Source organism: Mus musculus, chromosome 5, assembly GCF_000001635.26.
Source record: "Mus musculus strain C57BL/6J chromosome 5, GRCm38.p6 C57BL/6J".
Lineage (NCBI taxonomy): Eukaryota > Metazoa > Chordata > Mammalia > Rodentia > Muridae > Mus > Mus musculus.
Window position 1 is genome coordinate 11,824,895 of NC_000071.6, and position 27,390 is coordinate 11,852,284.

General features: G+C 38.2%; 1 long non-coding RNA gene and 1 pseudogene across 4 annotated transcripts in view; one reads left to right on the forward strand and one right to left on the reverse strand.

Annotated features, from left to right (window-relative positions):
* The window catches only part of Gm43132, a 67,119-nt gene extending 47,414 nt beyond the window's left edge, over window positions 1-19,705 (reverse strand). For 3 of the 4 annotated variants that reach the window (XR_003955859.1, XR_003955855.1, XR_001784794.2), the window contains exons 1-6: window positions 19,350-19,705; window positions 15,061-15,106; window positions 10,280-10,499; window positions 7,020-7,150; window positions 5,414-5,460; window positions 778-882 (exon numbers count right to left, since the gene is read on the reverse strand). This is a non-coding gene — a long non-coding RNA (predicted gene 43132). The remainder of the gene's footprint in view (window positions 1-777; window positions 883-5,413; window positions 5,461-7,019; window positions 7,151-10,279; window positions 10,500-15,060; window positions 15,107-19,349) is intronic. The other variant, XR_003955856.1, reaches the window with a different exon arrangement.
* Window positions 19,706-20,506: 801 nt separating this feature from the next.
* On the forward strand, window positions 20,507-25,452 carry Gm6465 (annotated as a pseudogene).
* Window positions 25,453-27,390: the final 1,938 nt, after the last annotated feature.

The following is a 27,390-nucleotide window of genomic DNA, read 5'->3' on the forward strand; positions in this document are numbered from 1 at the left end:
AAACACACAGCTGAAAATTAAACTTTGAGCCTTGATCAGAGAACCTTTTCTTGGCTTCCTTCTTCTCTTGCCTGCCCATCCTATTTCATTCCCAACCTCCCTTTCAGGTATACCCAGTTCTTCGTGGCCCCTGAACGGCTACAAAATTCTCTTGAAATTTTAAGGCATTTTAATAATGCCAAGCTTAATCTTTATTTCTATTCATTTAGTCATTATGTTCATGATAAATCTGTCTTCCAAGAAGGAATAGTAAACAGTTTCCTATGGATGTAGCATCATGGAAAGTTACAATAGCAACATCATCATATCACTTGGGACCATGGGGCATGCCCTCTTGCACATACATTATTTGGGCAATGCTCTCTGAGTGATAAGAAATATTATTTTTTATTAATCATTTTATTCACTTACATTTCAAACGATATACCCCTTACCGGTTACCCCTTCACAACCCCCCCCCATCCTATCCCTCTTCTCCCCCATCCCCTTTGCCTCTACGAGGTAGTTCCTCTACCCACTCACCTACTCCTGCTTCACTGCTCTAGCATTACCCTATGCTGGGGCATCAAGACTCCACAGGACCAAGGACCTCTCTTCCCATTTATTTCAGATAAGGCCTTCGTCTGCTACATATGTATCATGAGGGAGTCATGGCTCCCTCCTGTATACTCTTTGGTTGGCAGTCTAATACCTGGAAGCTCTGGGTGGTCCAATTAGTTAATATTGTTCTTCCTATGAGATTACAATCCCCTTCAGCTCCTAAGGTCTTTCTCCTACCTCTTCCTTAGGGGTCCCTGGGCTCCTTCTGATGGTTGGCTCTATCTGCATCTGAATTGGTCAGGTACTTGTACAACCTCTCAGGGAACAGCCAATACTGAGCTCCTATCAGTAAGCAGTTATTGTAGTCAGCAATAAGTGATATGTAAATGAAGTTTAATAGCCAAAACTGTTTAGTAACTTACACAGCTAAAAAAAAAAATAAATGAATGGGAGATATAAGAATACATTATACTAAGTATATATTCAATGTGTAAGTGAATCTGCATGTAAATTCTCAGAGAATAGGATTGTACTTACATACTTTAGGGTAAAAATTATTCTTAAAGTCATCCCTAAGACTCTACTCCACATGAATGAGAGGTGAATTTAGTACTCATTTCAAAGAGCATGCATTTCCTTAAGTAATTTTCTTGAGAGAAAGAATGTGGGATTTATAAGAGAAACCACAGGCAAAGAATGATGCTACTTTAAGAAATACAAAATTTTTTTAGAAGTTCTTCCTACCATACAGCATATTAACCTATAATGCTTTGATCTTTACTTGATTACATGCACTCATGGCATTATTGAAATTCAGTGTAAACTTTGGTTGTGTCTAGTTTATCCAGCTATCTCATCTTTTATCAATCACTTAGTGGGGGAAGAAGGAAAAGCTTCGTTCACATGGTACTTTTACTTGCCATTGTCTTTTGGATTCTCATCACAGGTTTATTTTATTTTATTTTTATTTTTTTGACAAAGAAGTTGGGACCACATCCATTCACTAGAATGTCATATCAAAAGAATATTTCTGCATGAAACACTAAAGATTAGAACAGGCAATATATATTCCAAGGATACTGATGCAATTCTATAGAAACAGCCTTCCAGAAGCAGAGGCAGGATAGCAAGTTCAAGGTGGTTTTGTTTTGCTGAGTTTCAACCTAGTCTGGGACTCTGTAGCAAAACTTTGTATCAACATGACAAAATAGGTATATAATTCCTTATGAAACATGGATGAGTCTAATGAACATTGTCTTAGAAGAACTAAGTCAAACAAGGGAATAAACTGGAGGTGTGATTTAGAGATAATTAACCGCATTAAATTAGAAAAAAGAATAGAACGCACAAGGGACTGAGGTGTTTGTGGTACAGATTGGAGGCTTTAGTAGAAAGCAAAAAAAAAAAAAGCCACATTTATTTATTAGTTAAATCTAAACATCTTTAAGTGGATTTATAATCAAACAACGTAGAATTTAGTAGACATTTGTGAAGAGTAAATGCAGATCAAAAGAGTAAACTCTTTAGCCCATTTTGATGTGACCAGAAATTGGATATTTGCACCTGTTTGGCACCACACAGCTCACTGAAATCATTAATCAGGTCAAACACTCACACACTCATTACATGACCCGCTCCAATTTTAACCTAATAGTTGATTTTAATCAGGCAACCAAAGAAAGTATACCTTGTCAAGGCACCATCATGCAAAGGAAATCAACTCAGTAAATCATTTAAACTTTTAAATCCCTCAAGTTGTGCTCAGAGGCTGCTAGAATTTAAACACAGTATTTTCCCTTCAAAATGTAAATATATGTAGTGAAACCATGAGTTTGGTAATGCTCTTAAATGTAAGTTTTGGTGCCTGTCTTGGGAAAATTCCATCCTTAGATTCTTCTAGCACAAAAGTTTATAGTTTATTATAAGACTAGACTCTTAGTAAGCTCACTGGTCATTTCTTCTAGCTGGGGCATGAAATCTGAAAAAATCAAGGCCAGAAGAACCACTTTGTACCGGTCTTTGTTCCACTGAGATAAACAAAGTGGTAGCTGCATTAAGGCATTGAATATCAACTTAAGTTGATATTACCAAAACAGTTCCATAAAGTCCTGATTTTAAATTGATTAATATTATTGTGAGGTAGAATTCAGGGCACACTATATGGTATGGAGTTTGTATGCAGGAACAGACTGATAATAGAACAGGTATTATTGCCTCTATTCTATGCACAGTACTGCCTATGATAATTCTCTGCACTCCTTTTATTGTTCCATCACTGTGAGCAGTAATGTGGGTAACGGTGTCCAACATAATTTCTTCTGCTTAATATTAAAGAATTGTCTTTTTGTGAATAAATGTGCTATGGTGACTAACTTTACAACTGCCATTCCAGGATGAAAAGCAAATTAATAGTACTCATTTTACCATGAGGTATTATTGAAGTTTTGTTATTGCAATTTCTAACAATAATTATTTAGTGCTGATTATTTTGTTCTCACAATTCTGTATTGTCTATATATCAAATGAATGATGAATTTCCATAACCATTTCTAAGGTTGTGATTACTAAATTTCTATAATGGGGAATATAATACTCAGATTCTAAGACAGATGGTGAGTAATAATTTATTTTCTGGTAATGTCTAACTGATGTTCAACATTTTAGGGAAAAAAAAAAACCAAGCAATTTGTGGAAAAAAAAAAAACAAACACAAAGCTTGGCTGTGTGCTCCTTATATTAGAGTGGTGAGTACCATCTCTTAGGTTCTTGTGCAGTTGCATAGTCATTTAACGTAGGCAATGAGCTGTACATTTTCCTGGGGCAAAGTATCATCCTCTGGATATTCCTCTCCATGACCTTTCTTTTTAAATTGTGCACCAAATATTTTAATCTGAAAACTTAAGAAACACGGCACAATTATTCCTCTTTTTAGCTTGTAGGATTTTCAAACTCAAGACATTGTTTGGTCTTGCCTACTAGGACAGAAATGCATCAGTATGCTGAGAAGTTTCTGTGTGTGCTGTGTCGACCAATATCCATGTAGATTATGAAGACTGTTTTTCACCAAGAGGGAGAATTTATTAGTTGTTTACCTGTACAATGTTTCTAATGTGTAATAAATAATTAATTAGTTAATTAATGAGACAGCCTCATATTTGGTCTTATGCTCGTATATAAAACAACATATTTTACTTCCAAGTATCACAAATATTTTATGTAACCTGTGGTTAGCTAGAGCATGGAGAACCATATGCAAGTATTATACTATTTTCAATCATGTTTTGATATAATAAAATTATTCTGTCCTAAAGAGATGGTTCAATGGCTAAGGGCACTTGTTACTACTCATGCAGGGAATCTGGATTGATTGTGGAAAAAAAAAACAAGCACAAAGCTTCCCAGCACTCATATGGTTGCTCAAAATCTCCTATGAATAGAGTGCCAGAAGATCAAATGATATCTGTAACCATTGAGGGTACTGTATGTACAGGATGTGTGTACATACATTCAGAAAAAAATAAGTCATACCCATAAAATAATAATAAATCTTAAAGTTTTAAATAGTTTCTTCTTCATTTGAGTATTTTTGGTAAAAATAAATTATTGTTATTGTTTTATCATTTTATAAATTAATGAGAAATTACCAATATATAATAAAAGCCATGGATCCTTCGCATTTCTTATTATTGTTTGCAATGAGAACCACCTACTAACAAAGATATGATTTTGCTAGAAAGAAGAAAGTATGGATCCTACTAAGCATTTGTGAAGATTTAAGGAGGGTACCATATGTGTGTCTTGAAAAAGACTTGCTGTAGTGATTCACAATTTTGGGTATTAAAATTTTTCTACATCCTTATTCTGCAATGATCTTTCAACCTTAAGAGGAGAAGATGGAATATATATGTTCCAGTTAGTGTTGAGTATTCCTTAGCCTCTTGTTCTCTCTATGCCTTGACCAGTTGTGGGTCTTTGTGTTGTTTTCTATCTATAAAACACTAAGAAAATTCTTCTTTGATGATAAGTTATTAGGAGTCAGTTTATTATATGCCCACTTGAACAGAGTGATGGTAGTAGGTACTCCATAAGAACTATGAGCTGTCTACTACCGTTCTTTAACAATAATTCAGTGGAAAGTCAGAATTAATTTTAATCTCTTTATACAATGGAAATGCTAATCCAGGCCAGCAAAATGGCTCAATTGGCAAAGGTACTTCCTGCCAAGCATAGCAAAGAGATTTTGTTCCTGGGATCCCACATAGTAGAAGTTGAGAACCTATTCCTCTACTTGTCCTAAAACCTATATGTGTGTTCCATGACACACACTATGTTCAGATACATAGACACCCACAAATACAAAAACATAAAATGAATAAAATATTTTAAAAACTTTGATGTTAAATAATGGGGCTAGAAAAATGGCTTAATAGTTAAGGCTACTTGCTGGTAGACAGAGGACCTAGGTTCTGTTCCTGTTCACATGTTTAACCAAAGCTTCAGGGAATGTATTACCTTCTTCTGGCTGCTAGAGCACTCTATACTCATATGCATACTAAGATACACAAACATGCACACGCATGCGGGCATACACACACACACACATGCACGCACACGCACATGCACACACACACGTACATGCACACACACACGCACACACACACACATGCACACACATGCACACACACAAACGAATGAACACACGTGCACACACACATGCACACACACAAATGAATGCACACATGTGCACACACACACACACGAAATTAATTTTAAAAACATTTTGAAAATTTAAAATAACACTAGAGGCTATCTTGAGTTCTGTTTTATAACTAAACATGATATTTTGAAATAAATCGATATTTTATACACTTACCTAAATGAATTGGTTTAACAGTTTATTCTTGTCATTAGAGCTGATATCTAAGGAAAGCAATATCTAATTTAATACTCTGCATTAAGAAAATTAAGTTCAGGCTTAGGATTTCTCAACCAAAGACAGTAGATACCTGCGTTATATTAACACATAGTTTTGAAGACTCATGAACATTATTTTTACTCTATTATTCACTAAATCATTCGACCCCATTTTTGGAAAATGTAAAGATAATTAAGGGAGATCATATACTGTGGGTTGAAATAATGGATCACAATAAAGGTATGAGAAAAACTTTGCATTGCCACAATAGTGTACTTCATGCATATTAGAGTTGTGGCCTAGCATGGAAATAGTCCTCTTGTGAGAACTGGTACTTAGCAAGTAATACTTCAAAAGAAACACACTGTTCCTAGTGCTTCTTCCTCCTTTCTTAAGAGCTCTATGGCCCTGTGGTGTGGCTTTCATTGATATTCTCCTTTACCAAAAAAGGGAAATGAGCAAAAGTTCCAGTAACTTGCTCATATCAATATACAACTCACTGCTGACCCGGGTTACAAGCATGGCTATCTCTCTGCTAGCAAGAATTTAGTTTTTAGCAGGTACGATTCCAGTTTCAATCAAGGCAGAGTTTTATCATATGTGAGGTGACAGAATAAAGCTGAATACTATCCAATTCAATATAGCAATTCAGTGCTTAGAGAAAATATCTGAATACATTGCATCTTGAAATTAGTCAAAAAAATGTGTTCAAGCATAGGAGGAAATGTAACCTTCTCCAGGAAATATGAAAAGCCTTCAGAGTCCCTTGCTTTTAATGTCTATTAGGACAGTCCATTTATATCAGTCACTTTGTTTTAGCCAAAGAAGAGTTATACATCAGCTGCTGCCGTAAGATATAAACAATAGAGAATTGTTGTCACAAGTCAAATTCTGTGGCATTTCACCCTTAATCTTTCCCATGTATGGGACACTTTCTCTTTCTATGAGAATATTAATCTCCTCAAGGTTGGCTACTTCTGCCTTCTCAGCATAGTTAACTTTAATCCTTGGCAAATTTGTCCAAATACTTCTGTTTCACCTTTTAGAAAAGTTCCATCTGGTAGTTGGTTGGGTTTTTGGGTTTTGTAGCATTTGCAATTTTATTGAAACCGTTTACATTTGATGGATTCAAAAATAATTAAAGAGAAATTAAAATTTTGTAAGAAATATATGCTTTTAAAATAATTTTAAGATTAAATGGTATATGTAATCTATCTTTCCAGGAAAAAATAAAAATAACCACATAATTGTTGAATAAAATATAAATTTAATTTTGAAATGATCTTGATAGTTCACCAATGCTACAAAGTAGTCTCTGAAACTACACAAAATAAGAGCTTTTTATATACCCATTTGTCCTAAATTTCACAGTATTTTCAAATGGCTTCCCACAAATAGTATGAGTGGACCAAGCTCCACAGGTCTGTCAATGAAAGCATGACAAGTTAAATGGATATTATGTAACTAATTCAAATACATATATATATATATATATATATATATATATATATATATACATACATACATATATATATATATATATATACTCATATTTTTAACATACCTTATTAACTATTTATGGAAAGAAATTCACTATCCAAGCTGCATAGATCAGAGACAATGTATTTCAGAATTGATGTTTGCTGTCCATTTGTTTCTCTGGTACTTTGTTTCTGAAGTGCTATATTCTGGCTGCTGTAATGGAATACTGTTGAGTAGGTGATTTAGCAAGCAAACAGTTTTTTTCTTCTAAGTAGGTATGTATTCTATCAAAAAACAAGGGTTCTGAAGTAAAAAAGTATCTATTGAAAGCCATATTTCTGATCATAAATATTGCCTTACTGTTTCCTCAGGTGATAAAGGAAGAAAAGATAGAGAAAGAGAAACATTGAAAATAAGGAAAAAAGTGGGGGCCAATATATGAAAGGAAAGAAGAAAGAGAAGAGGGGAAGGGGATGTCAGAGGAGGCAAAGATGGTGAAGAATGGGAATAGGAGGAAACAAAAAAAGAAGGTAAGAAGGTAGTGAGGCAAGAGAATAAAGAAGAAAATGGAGACTAAAGGGTGTATAAAGGAAGAGGCTAGAGGTATTGGAATAGACAGAACAAAAAAACTGGAAGGAAGATGGTAGGGGAAGGAAGGAGAAAAGGAAGAGAATGAAAAGGGCAAAGGGAGAAGGAAGGAGATAAGTATGTGGAGAAAGGGAGAGGGTGAGAGAATAAAGGAAGAGTGGATGGAGAAAAAACTCTAAAGCACAGGAAGGGAAGGAGGGAGAGAGGAAGAGAAACTGAGGCAGAGACTGACAGAGACAGATAGAGACGAAGACAAACAGAGACAGGAACATAAATAGAGACAGAGACAGAGAGAGGAACATAGACAGAGACAGAGAGAGGAACATAGACAGAGACAGAGAGAGGAACATAGACAGAGACAGAGAGAGGAACATAGACAGAGGCAGAGAGAGGAACATAGACAGAGGCAGAGAGAGGAACATAGACAGAGGCAGAGACTTCTGTGCACCTTTGTGTAAAAGCAGGAAACTCATTCATCAAGTTTACCTTCATTGCCTAATTAACTCCCAATTTTTAAATGTATAATTCATTACACAATGCACATGCATTCTAACTGTTTGATATTATGGTACCTGCATAGGCTTTAAAAGATATTTTATTAATTCCTTGAAAACTTTACATAATATATTGGGACATATGACTGCCCATCATTTAACACCCTTTCAACCCTCCTTTTCCTTCCTACCCAACTATGAGATGATTTCTCGGTTTTCGTCTTTCTCCAGTTTTTGATACTTAACTTACCTTGGAATAGAACCCTGTTCTGTTGTGTGGTGAGTCTACCAGGAGTCATAATATCAAAATATTAGCTTTTCCTCCTCAATAGCTAGGAAGCACTAATAGTTTCTCAGCTAGTGGTGAAATTACATACCAACTTTCCTCAAGTACACTGTAGTTTTTCCTAGCTGGATTTTTGCATACCTTATGTGTGCTGTCACATAATTGTGAATTCATATGTTTATTTTCCATGTGCTTGGAAAACAGTTTTCTTGATGTTATCTACAACCTTGGCCTTTCTAAGCTTTCTGGCCCACTTCTAGATAATTTGCTGGGCCTAAATATGACACATAAATGTCTGATTTACAGCTGAGTACTAGACAGCTTGTTTTATTCTTCCTGTTGAAATGCTTGAGGCTCTGTATTAACTACTACCTAATACAACAAATAGAGGCTTTTCTTTAGAGGTCGGAGAGACTCTGATCTACGGGTACAGGAGAAAGTCACTGGGAGTAGTTTTAATACTATATCTATTAAACAAAATAATAGTACTTCATTCTCCACTAGAAACTTTGACTTACCTAGCCACAAGTTTTGTTGTACTTAATATTTCTAAGGTTAGGTTTGATCTCATGGAACAGGCCATTAATCCAAACATTTGTTTGGGTACTCCAGTGAAATGTATGTTACCATTCAAAGTGTGGGCTTAATTTGTCAATCCAGTCATTGTGGCTTTAAGAGCTCACATCTGGGTGAGGTTGAGGCTAACAGTTCTCCTCTAACAGCCTACATAGCACTGAAGACAGTAGAGTTGAATCTTGAAGTTGAGTACCAGATTAATGTCTACATGTTCTATGATTCAAATATGTGATGTTTTAGCGTTAGGGTCCTACTGTCAATTTCCAGAGGGTAGCCACTACTTGGAATATTCTCTAATTTGAGGAAGGGGGATGTCTTTATGAACCTATTTACTAACATTTCACCAAGAGGTGACCCATTCCTGCAACTGGGTATTTAATCTGGTAGCAGGGGAAATTACTTTTAATATGGCCTCCCCCATAAAATCTTTGCATGTATAGAAGGATATATTTTATGAAATTCTTATAGTAGCAGAGTTCCATGTGGCTTTTCCAAAAGACCATGAGTGTTAATTATTCCTCCCAATATTCCCTGTTTTCCCTGTGATGTGTTTATAAAAAGTTGAGAAGGAATATGTTCTATGGGGGTGTAGTCAGGTATGGAGGAAGGGGGTGTCACAGCAGGGCCATGACAAGGCATCCCTTCCCACTGAGCGACCAGCCATATGACCATATAGTATAGAATAGAGTTTATTCAGGGTATGGGGAGGGGAATTAAGAGAGTAGTAGAGTCAGAGAAAGGTAGAGAGAGAGTAGAGAAGTAGAGGCCAGTCATGACCACATGGAGGTGAGGCGGGGAGAGGGAAGAGTAAGGGAGCAAGATCCCAAGAGAGCAAGAAAGGAACAAGAGAAGGAGGAGGGGATGAGCACCCCTTTTTATAGTGGGTCAGGCCTACCTGCCTTTGCCAGGTAACTTTGGGGTGGAGTTTAGACAGAATGCTAACACCCTGCCTTCCAGTTCCTATCAAATCTAATGATTTCAGTTCTATTATTGCCCTTAACTCTTTGTACTACTGTGCTCTGTCTTCTGTCTTTCTGTTCTTCGTAAATATCCCCTGACTAAATTTCTAGACTATCTCGGTATTCCGAGTAGAACTTAGAGACCAAGTTTTTTTGGGGTTTAGACTCCATCTTATAGAACCTAACCCAAGTTTGAACTCAAGCAAACTAATAGGCCAGTCGCCACACACACACACAGACACACAAGACCTGTCTCTCCAGGTTATTCTCCCAACAAATTTGCACCTCCATATTACAAGCCCTCCCTGCCTAACAATCACCAGTCATGAGGAAAACAGAAGTTAAGTTTATGGTTTGGCTTCTAGCGCCAGCCAATTATGATGAAGACCATAGTAGCCCCACCCCCAATTACATGCTTAGCCAGACTAGAAACACTCACCCTTCTCTTGATATTTCCTATAAAATCTTGTCCTGAGGAGTGTTTGGGGCTTTTATCCACCGAAACCATCTTGTGGGTCAGCATGACTTAAGCCCGAGTTTGAACTTGTGAATAAAGACTCTTGTGTGATTGTATCGGATCGGATCGGCACCTGATTGGTCTTTCGGTGTTCACAAATGCTTCCTGGTACTACAGAACATGAATCTCTGATGATCCAATGCTAACACCATGAAAGGAGAGAAAATACATGATTTCTGGGCCTGGGTTGCCTTAGTGGAAACAGAATGTAAATATATCACAGTCATCACAAAAAAATTGAAGATTTCTGTCACTTTAGAAATTTCTTCTTCAGTTCTTTCAACTAATTTGCTCCCATATATTCACCTTAAAAAATTAGGAAGTTATTATCTGTGACAAAAAAAAATTAATTTACATTTCCTATGTTGTCATGTAAAGTGATCACATGGTATCAGATACTTGGCTTTGGCTTCGTTTGATTCCTGTTGTATTTGAGATCGGTGCACATTTTGGTTCATGTGTGAAGCAGCTGATTTCTGCTGATGTATTAGTCTTTCTACTTACATATTTGTCTGCATGTTTCTTCTACAATTGAAATATATTACAAATAAAGCAGTTGTAAATGTATGTGAACGTCAGTGATACACATCTACTTTTATTTCATTTTTGAAAATACCAAAATATATTTGGCTTTTAAAAGAAAGGTCAAAAAATATTGCCTAGTCACTATCTCATTGTGTTGCAGAATTCATCTTCATAGATGGTAGTGTGTTTTAACTATTGACATTTTACTGAGTGAGAAATGAAAGCTCTTTATGGATTTAAGTGTAACTCTCTTGACACACACACACAGAAACTTATTTTTTTAAATTTCACAAATTTATAGTAATACTTACTTCAATTTTATATTTCATTTGTTTAAGACTATAGACTATATTTACTTTTCATGATTAATTACGTAATTGGAGATTCTATCACTAATTATTATTCCCAAGTTGACAATAATATTTAAAATTAATGTTGTGTATCATTCCCTGATACTTAAATTTCCCATTTATATTAATAAAGGCATATCATCCCATTTACCTTATTGTTAACTTTTATGATTATGGATAATTCTATAGAATTATTTCTTTTTATACCATAAGTCCTATGTGACATGTTTATTATTGTTACTTTAAGTTACAGTGAGTCATTTAGTAACATTTGTTTAAGAAATAAGTAACTTTTGTGCAAGCATTTATTTGCCATTATCTTCAGATAACATACTGTCTAAGCTTTCATTTTTCTGAAAATGACTATTCAAATGCAATTTTGATATATGTTCGTTTTAAATGTATATCTATGTCTATCACTCTCTCTGTCATATATGTATATAATGAGATATATCATCTCATTATAAAATATATAAAAGTCATTATAAACTATATAAAATTTATATATATATATACAATATATAAAAGTCATATATATGCATATATGTATATATATATATATATATATATATATATATATATATATATATATATATATATGAAGACTCTTGTGTGATTGTATCAGATCCTCTCCTGATTGGTCTTTCAGAGTTCACAAATGCTTCCTGGTACTACAGAACATGAATATCTGATGATCCAATGCTATATAAAATATATATATAAGTAAAAAGTATATATATAAAAGTAAAATATAGAGCCGGGCGTGGTGGCACATGCCTTTAATCACAGCACTTGTGAGGCAGAGGCAGGCGGATTATTGAGTTCGAAGCCAGCCTGGTCTACAAAGTGAGTTCCAGAACAGCCAGGGCTATACAGAGAAACCCTGTCTCGGGGAAGAAAAAAAAAAAATATATATATATATATATATACACACACACATATATTTATATATATATATACAAGAGAGAGAGGGAGGGAGGGCGGGAGGGGAGGAGAGAGGGAGAGAGAGAGAGAGAGTGTGTGAGAGAGAGAGAGAGGGAGAGAGAGATGACATTAGGTTGTGGTTCTATCTGCATTTCAGCTTTACTTTCATAGGCATATTAACTTAAGGTTCTATGAGCCTAGGGTGGCTGTTCCCTCGCCAAAAACCATGCCTGAAAAGAGTAAAGTAGGTAGGAAAGTTCTCCAGATGAATTTTTCCATTTTCATCTGAAGTATAAAAGGCTTTTCCAGAAGCCCTTGCAGCAGATTTCCTCTTAAAATGCAGTCACCAGAACAGAGCTTCACAGTTACTACTGGGTTAGGTCAGACTGGAAAATTTAGGATCTGACTTTCCACCCTTTGCTATATGACAAAATAAACGGTTTTCAGTATGAATTTAGCCTCACACATCAATTATATTTGTCTCAATAGGGAAAGGAAGAAATTATCTCAAAGATATCCATTTCAGAGTCATGGAGAATCTAATGGGTCCAAGATGTCAATAGCAGCTTTAATTATCAGATCATGTTTACATTGATACATTGGGAGCCTACAAGCATATCAACTTCAGTTGTCTGTTTCTTTCTACTTAAATTTTAGAGCATATTTTCTCATTTTATTTCATTTATTACCATTTCCCTTACAATTCTAAACAATATTATGCTCCTTTTTTTCTACCATTAAGACTCTGCTTCTTTACTTCTGTGTCTCATAGATTCTGTTCACTAGTTTCTCTATATATCTTTCATTTTCCCATGCACAGTTTTACTAAATTATTTTTCAATATTACATATTGTCATCTATAATTTTCAGACCTCATCCTTATTAAAAATGTCAATGCTTAACAGATCTTTTGGAAAACAACATATCAAATTCAAAACACCTGCTTCTGAAGACTAGGCTTTGAGGTCATTGTCAATTTTTGTTTCAATCAGCTGTAAACAAAACAAAAATATCAAGGTATTAAGTGGGGTTCCTATCTATGGTGGTGTGAATAATAATGGCCCCATAGATTCATACATTTGAACAATGGACCCAGTTAGTGGGACCCTGTGGGAAAGAGTTGTGGCTTTGTTGGAGGACATATGTCACTGGCAGTGAGCTTTGAAGTTTCAAAAAAACACATTATGCTCTGTTAGCTTCTCTCTCTCTCTCTCTCTCTCTCTCTCTCTCTCTCTCTCTCTCTCTCTCTTTCTGCAAGTTAGTGTGTCTTCTGTGGTTTTCTCTGTCTCTACCTGTCTCTGTCTGTCTCTCTTCTGTGGTCCACTCTTTGTCTCTTTCTGTGTCTCTCTGTCATTCTCTGTCTCCTGTCTCTCTGTCTCTGTCTCTCTCTTTCTCCCTCCTACTTGCAGATAAGATGTAAATTACTAGCTACTTCTGTAATACCATGCCTATGTGGCTGGTGTCATCTCCTCCAATATGATGATCATGGATCCTGCTTCTAAACTCTAAATTCCAATAAACACTTTTTTTTGAAAAGTTGCTTGATCATAATGTCTCTTCACAGAATTGAAAAATGTAACTAAGGTACTATGTATAAGGAATTTCTTGTCTGTTTTATTATAAATAATTCCGGAATTTGAAAATTAAAAACAATGTAAAATTTTTACTGGATTAAGGCCCTCTGTCATTGGACAGTAACTTTCATTTTTACCATTCATATAAATATTTATTTTGCCATCCATAGAATATTAGTACAGACATTAAAATGCTTTAGTTCTGGATATTTGTTTGCTTTCTTTTAAATGTGAACTAGTAAGTAACACTATTACTGGTGTATGTACAGCAGACCATTTATTTTTGGTTGAGATGTTTCAACAAATGTCAAGAGACAAGTGTGATATAATAATCTACCAAGACAATAAGAAAATTGAGATCACAGGTTTCAGATTTCTTTTCTCTCATTCTAACTGCAGACAAATATGACTGGACATTGACTGAACAATGGCCATGGTGTTTTACGGTTTCTAAATCAATTATCAATAAGTCTATGAGGTGTAAAATAGAGGGAGCTGGTGTACAGTTTTTCAGGGAGCAGAGAATGAAGCTAAGTAATCAGGACTACTGATTGAAGGAAAGAATTACATTATAAAAATGAGAAGTGAAGTTCTTAGCATCTTTCTTCCAGAAAAGCTATTTCAAATTTACTTGTAGTAGTTGTAAAGTATTATAAATTAGATATTATAAATAGGAATGTTTATATTACCTGAAAATATAATATGATATAGAATCACCTTGAAGTAAAGATATAAGACTAATCTGTAATAGGTTATAAGGATTAGGTTAATTAAGATAGACTAACCTGGTTAGTTCATGTTGTTGTTCCACCTATAGGGTTGTAGACCGCTTCAGCTCCTTGGGTACTTTCTCTAGCTCCTCCACTGGGGGCCCTGTGTTCCATCCTATAGATGACTGTGAGCATCTACTTCTGTATTTTCCAGGCACTGGCATAGACTCACACGATACAGCTATATCAGGGTCCTTTCAGAAAAATCTTGCTGACATATGCAATAGTGTCTGGGTTTGGTGGCTGATTTGTGGGATGTATCCCCAGGTAACTAACCAGTACCCCCCTGAGCTTGTGTCTCTAGCTGCATATGTAGCAGAAGATGGCCTAGTCGGCCATCATTGGGAAGAGAGGACCCTTGGTCTTACAAACTTTATATGCCCCAGGACAGGGGAATGCCAGGGCCAAGAAGTGGGAGTGGGTGGGTAGCAGCACGGGATGTGGGGAGGGTATGGGGAACTTTCAGGATAGCATTTGCAATGTAAATGAAGGAAATATCTAATAAAAATAGAATAAAATACATTAGAGAAAACAAAAAAGAAAAAAAAAGGTAGACTAACCTCCTCTCACTGTGCGAGAAATGACTTTATCAGATAGGATCCCACACTGAAAAAAGAGAAGTAAGATAGCAAAACACAATAAATCATTTCGGTGTCACTACTTCCTGACCACAGTTTCATGAGTGGCCAAGTGCCTGAGATTTCTGAGTCCATGACCTCTCTGCCTTGATGATGCACTGCACCTTTGAATTTCTAGCCAAATTAATCCCTTCATTCTTTTTTATTGTATATAGTTTTTATGACCCTGAAATGATAAAGTAATTGTATATCATATCTCCCCTTCCCTTTCCTCCATAAACTTCATCTTCACACCTACTCTTTTTCAAATTCATGGGCTCTTTTTGTGTTAATTGTTATTGGCCTTAGTGTGGGGTAATGGTGGTATTCTTTAATACATAAATACAGCTTGATCAGTCTCTAGTAACTGATGTTACTTTTTATATGTGTTTTCATGGCATTAAATAACCAGTTGGTGTTGTATTCCCTTGAAAGGCCATTCTCTCACTTTCAACATCCCTTAGTTGGCATGAATTCTTTCTCTAGGGTTGAGGCCTCCTGACTCTTCTCCCTTCGACAGCAGTACATCTGTCGGTTGTCCTTGTTCAGATTATGTATAGGCAGCCATGCTGTTGAGGCTTACTGCTGTAACTTTTCTAATAGTTTAAGGAGGCAAAATCTGCTAGAATTGCTCTACCCCCTCTTCCACGATGAAATGCCCAAGCTATTGAAAAAAATATGAAAAGATAAAGGAAAAAATGTGTTTTGTATCTGAATATTATGCAGAGTAAGATGTACACAACAGAGCACAAGACCTTCAAATTTGACCATTAATTCAAACATGTAATTTATTTTTTAATAATAAAGCCTGCATCTGTGTATATAGGATTGGCATCACACCTCCTAAAGAAAACATACAAACATACAGAAAACCCATGAAAGATTATACAGTGTCTTGGATAAACATAAGTAATAACCCCAATGAACTCTAATCTCACACTTGTTAAAATAGCCATAACCAAGAAGATGTAAGACTGACATGTGTATGCATACCTCATGTGACAGAAGAAATATTTGCTACCAACTGCTTTCTGATAAGACTACATAGATATTTCAAAGCAATGCTATGAAATTATTTTTTTCTTAGTTGTTTATAAACCTTACCTCTATATCTTGAAAAACTTGACTTCAAAATAATGAATTCATGTTTTAGATAAATTCTGCTGCAATACACTAGCAAAATGAAATTCACATGTGCTGGTAATAAAATTACAAAAAAATTTAAAACACTAAAAAGGTACTTCAGAAAACAAAATTAAAATTTACATAAAGGCCAGCCCTCCACCACCAAAATAAATACCAAAAAAAAATGAAATTGGCATGTCCTATTGATGTTTACTCACCATCCCCACTGTGTCATTTTACCCAATTGCCAAGATCTAAACACAACCTCAGAAATGAAATAGTAAATAGATTTGACTATATATAATGTGGTATTTTCTGTAATAAAATGAGTGTGTCTAAAAGTAGATGTTGTATCAGTGAATAACAATAAAAAAGAAAATGATAATAGATAGATAGATAGATAGATAGATAGATAGATAGATAGATAGATAGATGGAAAAATGATAGATAACAAATACATTCGATAGATTTTTTCAAGATTCAAATTTATAGGTTTCTTGATGAAAGGATTTTTTTTTCAAAAATGTTTTCAAAGTATAATTTTAACATTATTTGAATGTATCTACCAGAAGGCTGCTTGGAGATCTGAGTAGCTTGAGAATCTAATGGTCTTAGTGAAAAGGAGCCAATGTATTGATGACAAAGAAGTAATTGATGGTCCTTTCCTAATAGGTCCATTAAACTAATATAGCCATCCTGACAGAAATAATTTAATATTCTTTACAATGGGTAAAACCGCAAGAGGATGCATACACTTTTCATGATTCAATTTATCATCAACATGAAATGGACAATTCTTTCATATGCATTGATTGTCTTGTGCTTTTCAGTTAAAGTTCATGAAGAAGAGAGGTAAAGACAAACGAAACAAAAATGATATGTCACTTCTTTGGATGTCTGTCAGTGAGCCATGTGGATTTCCTCTAAAAATTCGAAAGACAATCACTCCATTGAATATTACTCTCACAATAGTTACAAATAATTTTAAAAAATTTGGTGTGACTCTAACCAAAATAATTCGTATATTTTTCTTGGGATTTTGTTATTTCAAATGAATTGGCAAATTGCTCTTTCTAACTCTATGAAGAGTTGAGTTGGAATTTTGATGGGGATTGCATTGAATCTGTAGACTGCTTTTAGTAAGATGCCCATTTTTACTGTTAATTACACTGACCCATGAGCTTGGGATATTTTTCCATCTTCTGAGTTCTTCTTCAATTTCTTTCTTCAGGGATATGAAGTTCTAGTCATACAGATCTTTCACTTGCGAAAGATATTCTTAACAATAAAGAAAATTCTGGGGGGATCACACCATCCCTGACCTTAAGCTGTATTACAGAGTAATAGTAATAAAACTGCATGGTATTGGTACAGAGACAGGCAGGTACAGAATTGGAACAGAACTGATGACCCTGAGATGAACCCACACACCTATGGTCACTTGATCTTTTAAAAAAGGAGCTAAATCCAGCCAGTGGAAAATAGACAGCATTTTCAACATATGATCCTAGTTCAATTGGCAGTCAGCATGAAGAACAATGCAAATTGATCCATTCTTATCTCCTTGTACAAAGGTCAAGTCAAAGTGGATCAAGTATCTCCACATAAAACCAGATTTGCTGAATCGAATAGAAGAGAAAGTGGGGAAGACCCTGGAATACTTGAGCACAGGAGAAACTTTCTGAATGGAAAAACAATGGTTTATGTTTTAAGATCAACTATCAACAAATGGGACCTCATAGAATTAAAAAGCTTCTGGAAGGCAAAGGACACTGTCAATAGGACAAAATGGGAATCCACAGATTGCGAAAAGATCTTTACCAACTCTACATCTGATAGAGGTCTCATATCTAAAATATACAAAGAACTAAAGACGTTAGACTCTAGAGAACTAAATAACCCTATTAAAAAGTGGAATACAGAGCCAGAGAATTCTCAACAGAGGAATCACAAATGGCTGAAAAACACTTAAAGAAAAGTTCAACATCCTTAGTCATTAGGAAAATACAAGTGAAAACAACCTTGAGATTCCACCTCAAACAAGTCATATTGGCTAAGATCAAATATGTAAGTGACAGCAGATGTTGAACAGGCCCTGGAGAAAGAGAAACACTCCTCCACTGCTGGTAGGACAGCAAGCTGGTAAAACCACTTTGGAAATCAATCTGGTGGTTCCTGAGAAAGTTGGAAATAGTTTTACCTAAAGACCCAGCAATACCTCTCCTAAGCATATACCCAAAAAATATTCCAACATATAACAAGGACTCCTGCTCCAGTATGCTTGTAGCAGTCTTATGTAAAATAGCCAGAAGCTGGAAACAACCCAGATTTCCCTCAACAGAAGAATGGATACAGAAAATGTGGTACATTCACAGAATGGAGTACTAGTTAGCTATTAAAAACAATGACTTCATACAATTCGAAGGCAATTGGAAGGAAACTAGAAAATATCATCCTGAGTGAGGTAAACCAGACACAAAAGAACACACATGTATGTATTCACTGATAAGTGGATATTAACCCAAAAATCACAATGCTCATGATACAACCCCACAAAACATATGGTGCTTAGAAGGAAGACCAGAGTATGGATGCTTCAGTCCTTCATTAAGGGGAGAACAGATAATCATATGAGATGGAGGTAGAATGGGACCTAGGAGAGACAGAGGAAGGGAAGGAAATAAGGGGGTGGGGGCAAGTATAAGGTACTGAAAGGGAGGGGAGACAGGTACAAAGGGCCAAGAAAAAAAGAGTATGAAAAAAAAGGGTCAGGAAATTGAACAAAAATATGTAGGGGTTGGGGGGTGAGGAACAGAGGATAGCCTCTTGTGGGTCTCAGACATCAGGGAATCATGAGGCTCCCAAGACACAAAGGGGATGACTTTAGCAGAAATGCACAGCGAAGGGGAAGATAAAACCTGTAGAGACCAACTCCAGAGGATAGCTGTGCGTCTGCCTACCCCCACCCCGATATTGCCCTCTGTCAAGGGTTGGTTACACCCACCCATCTCAAAGTTTTTAACCCAGAAATGTTCCTGAGCAAAGGAAGAACAGGGACAAGAAATGAGGCAGAGACTGAAGGAAGGGCCATCCAGGGACTGCCCTACCTGGGGATCCATCCTGTCTGCAGTAGCCAAACCAGACACTGCTCCTGTGGTCAAGAGGTGCTTGCAGACAGGAACCTGGAGTGGCAGTTCTTTGGGAGGTCTGGCCAGCAACTGACAGTTGGAACCAACCATTAGCCTGAGCTCATGGAACTTCTTCAGGGAGCTTGGGGAAAAACTGGAAGTGCAGAGGGGGGTTGCAACTCTATTGGAAGAACAACAACTGCTGACAGGACCACCCAGTGTTCCCGGAGACTAGACTACAAACCCAGGAGTGTATAAGGAGGGATCTATAGCTCCAGGTACATTGTAACAGAGGATGGCCTTGCTGAAAGCAGTGGGAGGTGAGGCCCTTGGTTGTGGAGAGTTTTGATGCCCTAGTGTAGAGGGCAGTAGGGAAGGAAAGGGTGAGTGGGTTGAAGCAGCACCCTCATCCAGGTGAAGGAGAGGAGGAGAGGGAAGATATGGCTTGAGGGATTGGTGGAGGGGTAACCAGGAAGTGGTATATCATGTGAGATGTAATCGAATGGAATAACTAATAAATACATTTAAAAAACACACACACACACATATGCAACGCATTTCATTTTACAAATGAAGACTCAGGAGCCAGCTCAAAGAGTCAGGAAAAGCACCCTGCTGACCTCTAAGAAGGAACACATTTTTTATCTCTCTCCACACTGTCTTAAATATCCTTGAACTTAAAGACCTTCCATTGGTTTAGTTGTTTTCATTCCCTCTCAACTGGTTAATTCTTCTGCCTCTTGACATGGAGTTGACTTTGTATTGCAATAAAGGTCTGTGCTACACCTGAGCCAGACAAGAAGGTACAGTAAACAGAAAGCTCTTGATTTAAAATCTGTGGTAGGGATGAGCTACATTATAAAAAGGGTTTTTATTTGTTTGGGGTTTTTTGTTTGTTTGTTTGTTTTTGTTTTTGTTTTTGTTTTCAGAAAATAGTACAATCTTGGGGTTTAAAATGCAATCAAATATCCTGCAACAGAAGTCAGTGAAGTTCCCTCCTTTATAGAATAGAAATCAAGCCCTCTGACAAGTGTTCTGGTATTGAAACACATGAACATAAGCAGGGAGTCAAAGGCTGTAGACCATGACATCAGCAATCTCTTCTTGGAAACTCTATTGTCTCCTGGAGAGTTCTTGGCATCTCCTGTGATGTCACCAGTGTTGTAGCAACAAGCTCATATAGGATTCTCACTCAGTGTCTAGCCACTAGGTTGGTGAACATGTTTGCTCGACTCTGCAATCTTTTTGGGAGAGCCAATGTGAATGGGAGAGAGGCCAGAGACAGGAGGAAAGATGCTGGCCTTCCATCTGAGAGTAATGAAGGTCGAAGGAGGTGGACTTGGAGAATTTGGAGTAAGTCCTGGGAAGTGGATGTTGAGCTCCCTGGAAGGGGTGGCCTGAGATGGCTTTTCTAGTAATGGGGATCAGGAACTGGAGTCTCTGGGTAGCAAAGAATTTCCATAATTATCAAAATTCTTGAACATCAAGGATTTCAGAACATTACTTTCTCCATCCCCTAAGCAGGAGCTGGCAAGGCCAAAACTGTTATGCTAAGAACTCTTAAGTATTTACATTCACTGAGTATTGTGTGTATTACCTGGCGACACAATGAGGCCATCAGGAGTCACAGAGTGTCTAACCTATGCCCCTTTAGGGAAGGGCATGACTGTATTTCACTCTCAGGGCTTTTTAACTTCAGTGGCTATTTGGGAGTAGTATAATGGAGAGAATTGTGCTGAAGGCCATGACCTCATGTTCTCAGAATGACTCTGACATCCTGTCCATGACAGTTCCCACTTTACCTTTCTTAATCACCAGTTGTGAGTGGCAGCCATTTCTACATTGTAACCACAGACCTGTCAGAGTGGAGACACCCAGACAGAGAAGGGATCCTATTGCTACTTCTTTGGTGTTTGGTGTTTCAGTAGGGGCAATTGATAGTATTTTGACCATGTTCTCTCACTGAATGACTTTTGAAGCCCAAGTCCTGGGCCTAGCATAACTGGGTAGGAGATCTGAGCATCTCCAAGCACTAAAGTACTTGAGAATTGTGATTTTACCATCTGACTTGTGAAACCACGGGACTGATGGCTCTGAAGCCAAATTGCACTCTGTTCAGTTGATAATCATCCTGAGTAAGCTGTCTCTCTGGTAATAATAAGCTTGTTTAGGGAGACATCTCTCTGGTAATAATAAGCTTGTTTAGGGAGACATCTCTCTGGTAATAATAAGCTTGTTTAGGGAGACATCTCTCTGGTAATAATAAGCATATTTAGGGAGACAGAGAAAACACCTGGCTGTTTACATCTCCTGGTCTCTCTAGAGTACTGGTAGAACTGAGACCCACTGTGGAGGCATCTCAAGCCCAGAACAAACTCTTTCTGGTGTCAATAGTTTCCAGGCATTGTCTCTCTTTTGGTGGTCTGCCTACACTCTTTGAATTCTCACATGAAAGTATTTTTGTATTCTTCTACCTAAAGGGGCTCGAAGACACACATCATCCACTGCACCTGACCTAAGTAAGAAGGAGTTCAAAAAGGAAAAAGAGAGGCTGACCACAGAGCTGCACCTCCTCATCCAGCTGAGAAATGAGCAGAGAGATCACCTGATCGATTTCAAAGAGAGTTCCAATTACAATAGGTATGCACTGCTCCAAACCCTGTGGTGTCAGTCTGGGGTCTTCAATGTCAGCCTCATCATATCCTTTATAGGAGGTGGGTTTTATGAAGCTGTACCACCAGATTGTCCCTATGCCCAAACACATGTCCATGAATGCTTCATAGCAGAGAGGCAGAACCTGAAGCTTGGTCAGGAGGGAGATGAGAAATGGACTCTTCTGCTTCCTCCAGTAGAAAAGAAGGACTTGTATTCTGAATGAAGAATTCAGGGATAGAGGCAGTGGAGAGTGAGTTCCCAGCATGCATTTGGAAAGCACTTGACAGGATGTGGCTTTGTAAGGTTCTACGTGATTTGAGTGTATGGTGAGTGTTTATACTTGCCTGGCAGGTGCCTGAGTGCTTAGAAGCTCCTCGTAGTATCTAGAGGGGCCTGTTCCCACATTTTCCTTCTCATTGTATATCTAGAAGGCCTGAGGCTCATTCCTGTTCCTCTTTGTTGCCTTATACTGCAAGACAGTAATGCTGCATACATTTCTTTTGCATCGCATTGTGCTCTCTGTTTCTGTCTGTGTCTCTCATTCTGTTTCCTTTTCTCCTGTGTGTGTGTGTGTGTGTGTGTGTGTGTGTGTGTGTGTGTGAGTGTGTTCAAGTGTGTGAGACTGTGTGTGTGCACATGTACCTACATGTGCATGATTTTTGTAAGTTTAATTTTCCCCCCAAACTTGGGAAGCTATGGGGTCTGTGTTTTGGTGTGGGGATTCATCTTCACAACAATTTCAAGGTGATGTTTGTGCTAAAGTTTCAGAGCTCCCACTTTATTTAACAGTGTTCTTTGCCTATGTGGTCACAGTTTTCCATGCACTTGTATCCCTTGGGCATGTTATAAAGCTGTGCTGATGTCTGATCACAACTCCAGGATTATGTGTAAGGTCTGTTTCTATGGTATAAGTTATTCCGGATTTACCACCCCAGTTGTGAAAACAGGAAAAATGTAATCACAGGTTTCTGGTGGGCAAAGACCTGGGGCCTAGGCTCTTGAGAGCATAGCTGGTTAGACTGCTACATCCAACCCTACTGCATGAACACAGGGAGCCAGGGAACCCTCCATCTTGATGCTTAGCTTCTGCTGTCCTGGGCCAGGATAACAAATTTTCAAAGCTGAAGATCATCCCACTATATAGAATCCAGAATGTGCTTTCCATGGCTGGGGTAGTCCAGCACTCAGCCTGAGAAATGTGTTCCTAAAAGCCCATGTTCACAGAGTTCTGTCTTCCTAGGACCAAGCCCACCCAGAAGAAAAATCCATTCTATGAACAACTGAGATCAACGAAGAACCAGGTCCTGTCTTCTGTGCATAAGTTAGAGATGGGGATAATTGAGGCCCAAGAGAATATCCAGGAGCTCAATAAGTGGATAGACTACTTTACGTAAGTACCAGTTAGCAAGTCAACAGTGGAATGGCAATTTCTGCATTCCTTGGTTTCTGGACTGGAGAGTCTGTAGTTCTGCTTCTGCCCGTTCTGCCTTTAGCCATCAGTGTGCCTTGGGATAATAGACTCAGTTTTCATAAATCCGTAAGACACTGTTACCCCTCCCAGCATTGTCCAGGCATCCTTAAAAGCCTCAGTAGAAGAGTGATTGTACATAGTTATTATGCATTACTGAGAGTCTGGTTATCAGGCAGTGTTTTAGAGAGCTGAGTGTGATATAACACAAGGATAGATGCCCTCCCTTTCGTTCTGCTGATCTACTCTGATGGTATTTGCACCCTACTAATTGATGTTGTCCTAGTGCATTGGGCGGTCAATGATCGATGGAGATCTCTCTTTCTTTTGGAGAGACATGGACCCTTATTGGTGTTCCAACTGCAGCAATGATTTCTTCTTCTCTGAAATGGCTGTTTGCTGTTTGTGCAGCTGTCATGGATTTATTGAGATGGATTGTATTATGTCTTCATGGGAGCCTGGGTCCTGGTGGGGTTATTGAGCCTATACATAAGAATGAGAGGAGGAGGCTGCAGGATCTTACTATGCAGAGGTTTTTTCCAGAAACCTACATAGCCAGCTCTTGATGGAGAAGAATCTTAAGATGCCTGTCACACAGAACCAGAAGAACAAGGAAGTAGACATTGATTGGGCTCTCATTGAGAAATATTTGGTTGACTTGAACCTGAATGGACGAACAGGAGCAGACCAGCAACCATGAGACCCAACAAATTCAGGTAGGGACAAGCAGCTCACTCAAGCAAATACTGTCTGACACCATTTGCCCCATTGGATTCATCTTTGCTTTCCCCTACCACCTTTCTAATCCACACTCCCAAACAGTCACCCACCTCTTGGCATGTAGTTGTTCATTGCCCTTTTTATACACACATATTCTGGGAAGTTAGCCTCTTGTGAGAAACTAAATCATTGGCAAGTGGACCTTGCTGCTCTGCTTTAATCTGAAGTCTAGAAAGGGTGACAGATGAATAACATGCCACATTTCTGCATGTGTTCATGATAAGTGGGATGGTATGCAGAGCATTGAGCAGCATCTAGGTCCTGGGACAGAGGTCACGCAAGGGTTATGTGACTAGAGGTGGGAAGAACCTTCCAGGGTTAAAATCAAAATGCACATATCAAATGAATGCTTCTCATGGTCATTAATCTAGGGGGCAGGTGGGCTTCTCCTTTCTTCTTGCAATCCAATGAGGTCTCTTCCTATTGCCCAATTCTTGGTTTGCAAGCATAGAAGTCTGAGTGACAGCTTGCCAGTCCATGTGTTTGTGAGTGTTGTTTGACATTTTGCCCTACATGTATATAACAGCAATGGTTTCAGTTAATAGATCATTGTTAACTGTCCTGTTGAGGTAGTGGGAGACAGCAGTCCGACAGATGACATTTAGGTCTCCACCAAGCCTGTGTCTTAAGAACTGCCTTCCTCTCCTAGGACTCAGCGACTCCAGCAAGAGCTGAAATGTCCACATCCCAGGAAGAGAGCCTCCTGCAGAATGAGTTTCCACCTCAGGAGCCCCCTGCTGAACTCCATCCCCAACATCCACAGTCTACCTTGAATGAATCTTCTTACACTCAGTACATTTACACGGTGTGAATGGGAGGAAGCCAGTGAGCCAGCTGATTCAGGGTGTTGTTCCCTTTCCTGTTCTGGCAACACCTCTTGAGAAACAACTGAGGTGACTGCCCCTCCAACAGCAGTCCAAGAGGAGATACAGGCTGTAGGTCTGTACTCCTTAACATGCAGTGAAAGGGTGCTGATGTTCAATCATTTTCTGTTCAAGTTTTGGTTAAAGTTTTGCTCTTTATTGTTTTATTTAGTTTTTAGGTTTTGCTGAAGTTATATGTTCTTATTTGGTTTTCATGGTTGAATTTTTCTTTTCATCTCTTTTTAGTATTGTACTTTTAAAGCCTGTTTAATAACATTGTATTTCCAGTAAATAAAAATTGATTTACAACTCTTGACTCTAAGACCATCTTCCTTATTCAGGTTTCCTCTCCACTCCTGTAAACCTAGAACCCACAGCCAGAGATGGATTTCTGTAAGTGTCAGGCAGCCTAGGCTACAGAGTGAAGTAAATGTCACCAAGGGGTATACAAGAAGATGGTCTCTTGTGGATAATGTGGCTTACCCCATGGAAACACACTTTATGATTCAATCAGTTCCATACTGTATCCATGCTGCTATGTATTCTCCTACACCTAAATTATAGCACTCTATAAAGCACATTCTTGACTGACACTGTGGACCAGATTTTGATTAATATACAGTCATTGCTCTAATGCTGCTGAGGAAATAAAAACATTCCCAAAGGAATAGGAAATAAATCAGGAAGGCCAGAGCCATGTACCTCAGTTTTGCCTGCAATACAGCATCAGTGACAACCACACAATAGAGATAATGGCTTTCTAAGTCAGGCTTTGAAATGTCATTTGGTAGATGATGTTGTTCTTGAACACACATTTCCTGTGGTTTTTTGGTTTGATTGTTTTGTTTTTGTGCTGTTTAGAGATATTGTTATTTATGTGAATGTTTGTTTTTCCTACTGTATGTCTGCAGCACTTCCTGAGTGTAGTAAACTCAGAGGCCAGAAGAAGGAATAATAACCCCTGTTTTACATGACTGTTAGGACCCATGTGGGTCTTTTGAGAGAGCAGTAGATTCCCTAACCTGTGAGGCATCCCCACACCTTCTGCAGGTACCAATTCTCCTTCTAGTGCATGTGCTATATTAGGTTGACTGGATCACCTCCAAGTAAGTGGAGAAATCTCAGGAGATGTGTAGGTGCAGGTGCTTGAGCTGTGCATGCTCATTCTCCTAGGCTGCCTGGCATTGTATGCAGGGCTCTGTTGTTACCATTGCTCACTGTGTACTCAGGATCATACTCCAGCATCCCTTATTTTCAATTTTAGAGCAGATCTTTCACCTCTAATCTAGGATGACCATGTAGATTACACATATCCTTAAAATTCAGAATTGAGTCTGGCCTCCTGTAGGCTGTGTTGGGCTGATGAAACCTTCTTAGTAAGAACAAAAGTATCAACATGAGCAATGTGGGGAGGAAGCTCAAGAGCAGCCACCGTGAATGGAGCCTGCAGCTGTGGCCACATGTTTCTGGTAGAGAGCATGTCCGTGCAAGTGGGGAACCTAGGAGACACAGGTGCAGCTGACCTTTTCCCATAGCATATCTGGGAGTATATTGAGGAAGAGCTTCTTCCAGATGACTGCTGTCCAATTAATGGAATAGAAATAATTAATTGAGACTGGAGATTAGTCAGAGCATTATAGTGTGGAGGAAGTAATCTACAAATAGTATTGACACACCAGAACATTTAAAATCTCAGCAGAGTATCCAGATAGAGGCTTTGGCTACTCTCTACTTTAGGTCTTCTAATTTTCATGAAGTGACAGAAGTTCATCAGCAGTGTGGAAGCTAAAAGGGGGCCCTGGTGAAGAGAGAGAGGAAAGACCCAAAGCCCAACCAGAGTCCCTTCTATGCTCTGGTCAGGTGGACATGGGAGGGCTGCCAGCCTCTTTCCACTCAGCCCCAGGTGGCCATCCAAGCCTCTGACTAACTCTTTGTTGGGTTGTCAATGGGCAGCCCAACCTGGGAGCCCTGGGGCTACTCTCAAAAGCCCTGGGGTCATGGGAGAGAGGGATGAGGAAAGAGAGGTTCCCAGTCTATTGAGAGTGAGTGTAGCCTTGATGAACAGAGACAATCTATGATTTTAGAGCTTTATTATAGAAAGGCAAGAGAGAGAGATGGGGGAAGGCTAGAGAGAAAGAGAGAGTAAGAAGGAGAGTGAGATGAGAGGAGACAGGGGAGGAGAAGACAGAGGAGAAGAGAGAGTGAGAGCAAGAAGTAAGAGAGAGAGGTGGAGCCAAGCAGCCACCCTTATATT